Source organism: Hyaena hyaena, unplaced genomic scaffold (assembly GCF_003009895.1).
Source record: "Hyaena hyaena isolate Hyena2069 unplaced genomic scaffold, ASM300989v1 scaffold_1567, whole genome shotgun sequence".
NCBI classification, from domain to species: domain Eukaryota; kingdom Metazoa; phylum Chordata; class Mammalia; order Carnivora; family Hyaenidae; genus Hyaena; species Hyaena hyaena.
In genome coordinates this window covers 161,797-170,656 of record NW_024082198.1, presented here as the reverse complement: position 1 = coordinate 170,656, position 8,860 = coordinate 161,797, and the positions used below count along the sequence as shown (strand labels likewise).

The following is an 8,860-nucleotide window of genomic DNA, read 5'->3' as shown; positions in this document are numbered from 1 at the left end:
CTGTTATCTATCTGTGAAGTGAAATATGTTGATTAGCTAGGCTTTAGTGAGAGATCTATGCCTGAGGCAAAGAACATTTCATAGGATAAATGATAGTTCTAGAAGATATACATGGAATGGAGAAGAGGTTATTTTAAAATATTATTAGAGAAACTAAAACAATATACTACTATAAGACTTCCATGTTATATGCAATAAAGTAAATATTTAAAATAATTTTGATATTTATATATCTAATACAGACTTAATGAAGAAAACTTGGAAAATAGAGAAAAAAAGAATAAGGGAGATAATAAAATCTTCAATCAACAGAACCACTATTAATATTTAGAGAGTTCAATCACAGTGATAAAGAATTTTAGGGGCACCTAGGTGACTCGCTGTACTAAGCATCAGACTCTTGATTTCAGCTCAAGTCCACGATCTCATGGTTTGTGAGATCGAGCCCCGTGTCCAACTCTGTGCAGACAGCACAGTCTGCTTGGGATTCTTTCCCTCCTTCTCTCTCTTCCCCTGCCCTACTCTCTCTTTCTCAAAATAAATAAATACACTTTTAACTTAAGAATAGTATTAGGGGGACCTGGATGGCTGAGTTAGTTAAGAGTCTGAGACTCTTGATTTCAGCTCAGTTCATGATATCTGGCCCCATGTTGGGCTCTACACTGACCGCATGGAGCCTGCTCAGGATTCTCCTTCTCTCTCTGCCCCTCCCCCTGCTCACTATGTCTCTAGCTCAAAATAAATAAACATTTTTTACAAGGAGAAGAAAAAGGAGTTTTATAAGCCAAGTTTTGTTTCTACTTTGGTTTTACCAAGCATTATGTAGTCATGTTACTTTAAGTAAGCTTGTTAATCTCTGAATTTCAATTTTTCTGCTCCATAAGAAAAAAAATACTCATCTGTGGTGGTTGTGATGATTCGACAAAATAATTTATCTAGTGTCCCTAGCACTGTATCTGATAATATTAATTACTAAATATATGGCAGTTTGTTAGTTAATTTTACTCGTTATTTGGACATATTTCTTATGTTTCTATTGTGAGGCTTGTATGTGATTGCTCAAAAAAAGCCAACTTTGACTAGGGAATTTATAATGGAAGACATTACCAGGCACCAATTCTGACATTGACAGAATATCTATACAGTTCCTATACAATGTTTGATTAAGTAGAACTGCTTGAGTCCATCAAGATGAATTAGCTGCAAGTATATATTCCCAGGTAGATGGGTGATTTTTTGTTTATTTGTTTTTAACAATATAACAGTATTGATTTGACACAGGTTAAAAAAAAAATCCCAGTATAGTTAACATACAGTGTTATATAGTTTCAGGTATACAATATAGACATTCAACTATTCTATATATCACCCAGTGCTCATCAGAAGTTCTCTCTCTTTTTTTGTTTTTAAATTTAAATACAAGTTAGTTAACATATAGTGTAGTATCGGTTTCAGGACTAGATTTTAGTGATTTATCACTTACATATAACACCCAATGCTCATTCCAACAAGTGCCCTCCTTAATGCCCATCACCCACTTAGCCCATTCTCCCACCCACCTCCCCTGCAGCAACTCTGTTTGTTCTATTTAAGAGTTCCTATGGTCTTATGATCTCTACCCCCAAACCCCCATTGTTCATGTAGCCCTCAAAGCATAACAAGGTCAGTGCTTGCCTTGCAACATAGCTCTGTTGTGTGCCCTCTTTGGTGCACAGCTGGGATTCAAAACTCGAAGTCTTAAAGGACCCGGCACCATGCAGACCCATCTGCTTCTCTGGAGTAGAACCTCTCTATGCTGTGTCCGATGTACTTTGTCCCGTAAAAACAGTCCCATGCCTCACGGTACACAGAATCTACAGTGTAGCACTACCAAAACAGCAACAAGACTATGTTCCCTCAGGGTGCACCTCTGTCCCCTGCCAAAGAAAGGCATTTGGCTGGTGCCTGCAGGGTCTTTTATCCTTGGATAGGCAATATACCCTCTTCCAGAAGTGCTGCAGGTAGGGAATGTTCTCTCCCAGTGCACCCTACAGATCCCTACATCATGCTACGCACTCCCAGGCCAGCTCCCTCTTTCTCTCCAGGACCAGGCACCACAACTTCACTCGAGGAAAATCTCACACACTTCCAAAACCTCAGAGTTTGAACTCCAAATGCTGTTTGCACAAAAAGAAAACCTGTGAAGCTCAGTAATTCTCGCTTCCCTGTCAGTGGTCTAGAGAAGTTTCCTCTTGTGTGAACCAAACACCACACTCAACTCCTCTCACTTTGTCAAAATTATGGAAAGAGCTCTAATGTCCATCAACTCATGAATGGATAAAGAAGATGTGGTGTACACACACACACACACACACACACACACACACACACACACAGTGGAATATTACTAGATGATCAAAAAGAATGAAATCTTGCCATTTGTAACAATATGGATGCAACCTGAACATAGTATGCTAAGTGAAATAAGTCAGTCCAAGAAAGACAAATATATGGTTTCACTCATATGTGGAATTTAAGTTATAGAACAGATAAACATATAGAAAAGAAGGAAAAAGAAGATAAAAACAGAGGGAGGCAAACCCTAAGAACTCTTAAATAGATAGAACAAACAGAGTTGCTGCAGGGAACGTATATTGCAATTCAGGCCTATCTCAAGAAGCAAGAAAGGTCCCAAATACACAATCTAACCTTACACCTAAAGGAACTAGAAAAGAAAATATCAAATAAAGCCTAAACCCTGCAGAAGAAGGGAAATAATAAAGATTAGAGAAGAAATAAATGTTACAGAAATAAACAACAACAAAAAAAAACAAAAACATGGTAGAACAGATCAATGAGACTAAGAGCTGGTACTGTGAAATAATTAACAAAATTGATAAACTGCTAACCAGATTTATCAAAAAGAAATGAGAAAGGGTCCAGATAGGTAAAATCACGAATGAAAGAAAAACATCACAACCAACACCACAGAAATACAAACAATTATAAGTGAATACTATGAAAAGTTATCTGCCAACAAAATAGGCAATCTGGAATAAATAGATAAATTCCTAGAAATATACAAACTAACAAAACTGAAACAGGAAGAAATAGAAAATTTGAACAGGCTGATAACCAGCAAAGAAATTGAATCAGTTATCAAAAATTTCCCAACAGACAAGAGTCCAGGGCCCCATGTCTTCCCAAGGGAATTCTACCAGACTTTTAAAAAGGAGTTAATGCCTGTTCTTCTCAAACTGTGCCAAAAAAATAGAGATGGAAGGAAAGCTTTCAAACTAATTCTATCAAGCCAATGTTACAGCAGACATAGATCCCACTTAAAGTCTTGGTTTTAGAGACAATTTGGTTTTGTTAATTCTGTTATATTTTATTTACTTATTTAGTTAGTTATTTGTTTAGTTAGTTATGATTGACACACAATGTTACATTAGTTTCAGGTGAACAAATTAGTGATTTGACGAGTTTATACATTATGTTATGTTCACCATAAATGTAGCTACAATCTGTCCCATTACATTGCTATTACAATATCATTGACTGTATTCCTTATGCTTTGTTTTTTTTTCCCCTGACTTACTCAAAGGGAGGCCTTTATCTCCCTCTCCCTTCACCCATTTTTCCCTTCCCCTACACCCCTTACCTCTGGCAATCATCTGTTTGTTCTCTGTGTTTATAGTTCTGATTCTGCTTTTTGTTTACTCAGGTTTTTTTTTATTCCATTAATGAGTGGAATCAAATGGTATTTGTCTTTCTCAGTCTGAGTTATTTCACATAGCAAAATATTCTCTAGGTCCATCCATGTTGTCTCAACTGGCATAATGTCACCCCTTTTATGGCTGTGTAATATTCCATTGTGTGTGTGTGTGTGTGTGTGTACATTTTCCTTATCCATTCATCTATTGATGGATACTTAGGTTGTTTTCATGTCTTGGTTATTGTTATTAATGGTGCAATAAACATACAGGTACATATAACCTTTCAAGTCAGTGTTGTTGCTATCCTGGGTAATGCTAGTGGGATTATTGGATCATATAGTACTTTAAATTTTTAAAAAACTTCCATATTTATTTCCACAGTGGCCATACAAATTTATATTCCCACCAACAGTACAGTAGGGTTCCTTTTTCTCCACATCCTTGTCAACACTTGTTGTTTCTTGTGATTTTCTTCTTATAAATTTGTATTTAAATTCAAGCTAGGTAACATATGTTGTAATATTGGTTTCAAGAGTAAAATTCAATGATTCATTACTCACCTATAACACTAGTGCTCATCATAACAAGTGTCCTCCTCAATACCTCTCACCCGTTTGGCCCATCCCCCACCTCCCTCCCTCCATCAACCCTCAGTTTGTTCTTTATCATTAAGAGCCTCTTATGGTTCTCTTCCCTCTCTCTTTTTTTCCCCATTCCCATATGTTCATCTGTTTTCTTTCCTGAATTCCACATATGAGTAAAATCATATGATACTTGTCTTTCTCTGACTGATTTCTTTCACTTAGCATAATACACTCTAGCTCCATCTATGTCATTGCAAATGGCAAGATTTCATTCTTTTTGATGGCTTAGTAGCATTCATTCCATTATGTGTATGTACATCTTCTTTATCCATTCATCAGTCAGTGGACACTTAGGCTTTTGGGTTTCTTGTCTTCTTGACTTTAGTCATTGGTTTTAGAGATAATTTGAATACATAATGAATATAGTGCTGAGTAAAATCAGTGAAATGACAATCCACTAAAATATAAGAATAATATTATGTTCATTAATTTTTAAAGTTATTTGATTTTCCCTACCAAAAATGATATAGTCTTATGATTTCATTAAACTAGTTAAGGAAAGTGAAATATAATATGTTTACCATGTGTATTTCTATGAAAAACAGGACTTTCACTAAGAAATTAAGTTTTCCATCAAAGGTTCTAAAGTACATCAACTTATTTTCCTTCACCTGGTTTACAAAAAAGGAAGAAAACACAGGAAAACACTAAAAACAGACAGCCCTCCCCCCATTTACCACAAATAGCATAGTTTATGTATGCCAGGTTTTCTTAAATTTAACTGATTGATTCTTAGGTATCATTTTTTTTTACAGGGGCACACTTTATTGGGGAGAGAGTACTGCATGTGACCAACAGATAAAGACAGCCAATTGGGTATCCTATACATATGTTCAAAAAGGTACACAGGAGGTTTTGCTGATAAAGAGCAACTAGAACATGGATTCCTCTAAGCAGCTTCCCCAACCTCATCCCTCCCAACCATTTCACTGAAAGTAACTGTGGTCCACTAGAGATAGAGCCACTTAGGAATGCCTTCTTGTTTTTTATAAAGAACATTTTCTTCTTTGGATTTTTCTTAAGTCTTCATTTGTTAGTTTCATTCCACATTCTCTTAAGGCCATTGGACCAGCTTCTATACAAATTGCCTTGATGTTGGCAACCAGAGATGTCATCTTTAGCCATGGTAAAGTTGTCCATGGTTAATTACATCATTGGCCAGTGTCAGTCTGCCTGTTTGGATCTGAAGGAAGCACTTCTTAGTCTTTTCATTGGGCAGGGGAGAACTCCATCTTCCTGCCAATGCAGACTGATCTGACAAGTGATGGATCCAAAGTTTCTATTCAGTTTGTGGCCATGATAACTTTCATGTCACCTGTTATATCAAATCCATCCAACTGTTTCAACATGGTTCATTGAACTTCTTTCTCACGACTGGAATATGAGTCTTATCTTTCTGTTCCAATGGCATCAATTTCATCAATAAACATGATGGATGATGCATGTTCTTCTGCAACTCAAAACAATTCCTGAATGAGTTTGGGCCTATCACCTAGGTACTTCTGAATAAGTTCAGTGTCAACCACTCTAAAGAAAGTGGCTGAGGTTTGATTGCTACTGCTTTGGCTAATAAGGTTTTACCCATGTCTGGTGATTCATCTAGAATGACCCCCTTTGGGGTCTTCATATCCATCTCTTCATAATATTCAAGAGGAGTGAGAGGAAGCTCCACAGATTCCTTAATTTCCTGGATTTGGTTGTCTAACCCCCAAATATCAGCATAAATTTCCTGGGGTGACTTTTCCACCTTCATTCCTGTGACCAAGGGATTTGTGTCATCTATGAGCACCTCTATGATGGCATGCATCTTGTCGTTGACCAGGACTAAGCAGCCTGGTTCCAGCAGACCTTTGTTTACAATGCAAAGAATGCTGATGTAGTGTTGGAGCCCACAGATATAGACACAATGGCATGGTTGTCATCAGTAATCTCTTCAAAGGTTCCTACTTTTGGGGTCCCCCTCAATCATCAACCTTTGATCTTTCCTTCTCTTACTTTTCTCCTAAAGGCTACATTTGTTCCTGATTTCTAATGAATTCTTCCTCCATGAGAAGATAATCTTTAATTCTATCTAATTTCAATAATTTAACTGGCACTGAGTGTGAGGTGTCACCAGTGGCAACTTGCTGGCAGCATCCAGTCCCTTTTTCTTCTTTTTCTCCACTCTAGTTGGTACAGGGAAGTTCGTATTTTTTTCTCGTCCTTGTCATCCTTCTTGCCACCTCCAGGGGGCAATGACCACCCCTTTGACTGACCCATCTTGCTTCGGCCATCGAACCCAGGTATCATTTTAAAAAACATTTTCTGATAGCTTGATCATGTTTTATGATGATAGTCTTATGACTTCCCATAAATTTTTTTATTAAAAAATCTAATGACACAAATGCAGTTGCTTTTCAGATCATTAAAGTTTACCTAAAGTACACCCTTCATATTATTTATATGGAAATGCCTATTTAGTTACATAAGGAATTACATAATATATACTTCTTTCTTCAGTTAGTCAATTAAGGTTAAAGTCACTATGTACAGATTACTTTGTAATGCGTAATGGTTGTAAAATATTCAAATAGTATAAACATGGTTGAATTCTTACCATAACTCCACCCCTTAATAGTAATAGAGAATCCTTATTAAGAATTAGATATGTATCCTCCTGGGATTATTATTCATATATAAACATATGTATATGTTTATGTAGGTAAAATGATCCCATACATAGCTTTCCTTCAATTTACTTGTTTTATGTTATATACTTATTTTTTCTTATTAAGTCAATAATTCATATGTACTATAAAGGCATAAATAAAATCTGTTAAGTGAATTTGGAAGTTATACCATAATCTTAAAGTAAACAAGTTTTAACATCTTTCCATAAATATATGGATATATATGTATATATTTTCTTATAAAATATCATATTTATCTCATTGTGGACATCTTTTCATTTCAGTAAATGAAGATTTCCTTTATTTTTTTTAGGTTTATAGTGTTATGTATATGCTGAATTACATTTATTGAATTCTCTATTTACAAATATTTAGACTGCTATCAATGTTTGCTATTACAAATGAAGATGCATTTGAAATCTGGATAAATAAGGATGCAAGGATTTTTAATTGCAGTGTTTGTAGTTGGGTGTGTGTGTGTGAGAGAGAGAGAGAGAGAGTGTGTGTGTGTGTGTACATGTGAATGTGTATAATCCTTGCACGGTTGTATGAGTGCCAAGGGGATTGAATTGGACAATATCACCTCTGTAGGCCAAAGCCTTGGCTATTTGCCAAATGACAATGCTTCTTTTATATGTGAACATATGTACTTAGTAAATTGTGAGCAGAGCTTAGTATAGCAAAATTTTTTTATGTTTTTATTTATTTCTAAGAGAGAGAGAGACAGCTTGAGCAGGGGAGGGTCCGAGAGAGAGGGAGAAACAGAATCCGAAGCAGGCTCCAGGCTCTGAGCTGTCAGCACAGAGCCCGACGCGGGGCTTGAACCCACAAACCATGAGATCATGACCTGAGCTGAAGTCAGATGCTCAACCGACTGAGCCACCCAGACGCCCCATAGTATAGCAAAATTTAGATGCTTATAAGTCCTATGAAATAATTTATGAAAAAAGGAAAAGGAAAAGACAGCATTCAGTATTTGAGATTTTTCACATGCTTAAAACTTTGTAATATTTCTGTAAGCAAACATAACAAGTTTGCCCTTCAGTGACCACACTGATAAAATAAAGCTTTCTTTGGATGTCTTCTTAATCATGCTGCTTATAAAGAAGATTTTCAAGGCACTGAAAAATGAGGAAATACTGAGAAAATTGTGCCCCATTGGTTGGATATGGAAAAACATCTTTTTGTTGGCCCTTCATAAGACTGAATTTAAATATGCAGTGAATGCATGTGCACTTGAACATTTGAAACAAGTTCAAAAAAGTTTTACCAGCAGATGTCTGAAAAACAATGAGGAAAATATATGATTATTACTTAATGTAATCCTGAGTATGTAGGAAAATAACTTACTTGAAAAAAATCTACTTGATTTAATGCCTATCTTTTCAAGTTTTGAATCTGACTCACTGTCTTATAAACATGACCTATTAGTAAATTTGTGGCCTGGCAAAAAAAATAAATCAATAGAAGAATCTAACTTCAATTCTAGCCAATTATGCTCCCAAAACAATGAGTATTTCCATATGAGAAATTCCTAGGAGTAAAATTTTTGAACCCAGGAGTCTGTATTTAATTTCCTCAGCGCTCTAACTTGGATATGGACCACCTTTACTGTGCACTTATAAATACACTTTAATTTCTCATTTGAGCTTGGCTTATTATATTTTAATTCCCAGATCCCCACAGTATACAGCTATGGTAAGCATTAAGTAGATGTATATGAGTTGCTTTGAAACTTGCTAAGTTCTCTATTGATATAACATATACTTTTATTAAACGATTAATGTGCACATGAAGAAAGGGACGGTATTTGCATAATTTTGTTTTATCCAGAACCTAGAATGGTTTCCTT

General features: G+C 35.8%; 1 pseudogene; it reads right to left on the bottom strand.

The window, feature by feature from the left end:
- Nucleotides 1-5,288: 5,288 nt before the first annotated feature.
- Nucleotides 5,289-6,598, bottom strand: LOC120226032 (annotated as a pseudogene).
- Between the last annotated feature and the right edge of the window lie 2,262 nt (nt 6,599-8,860).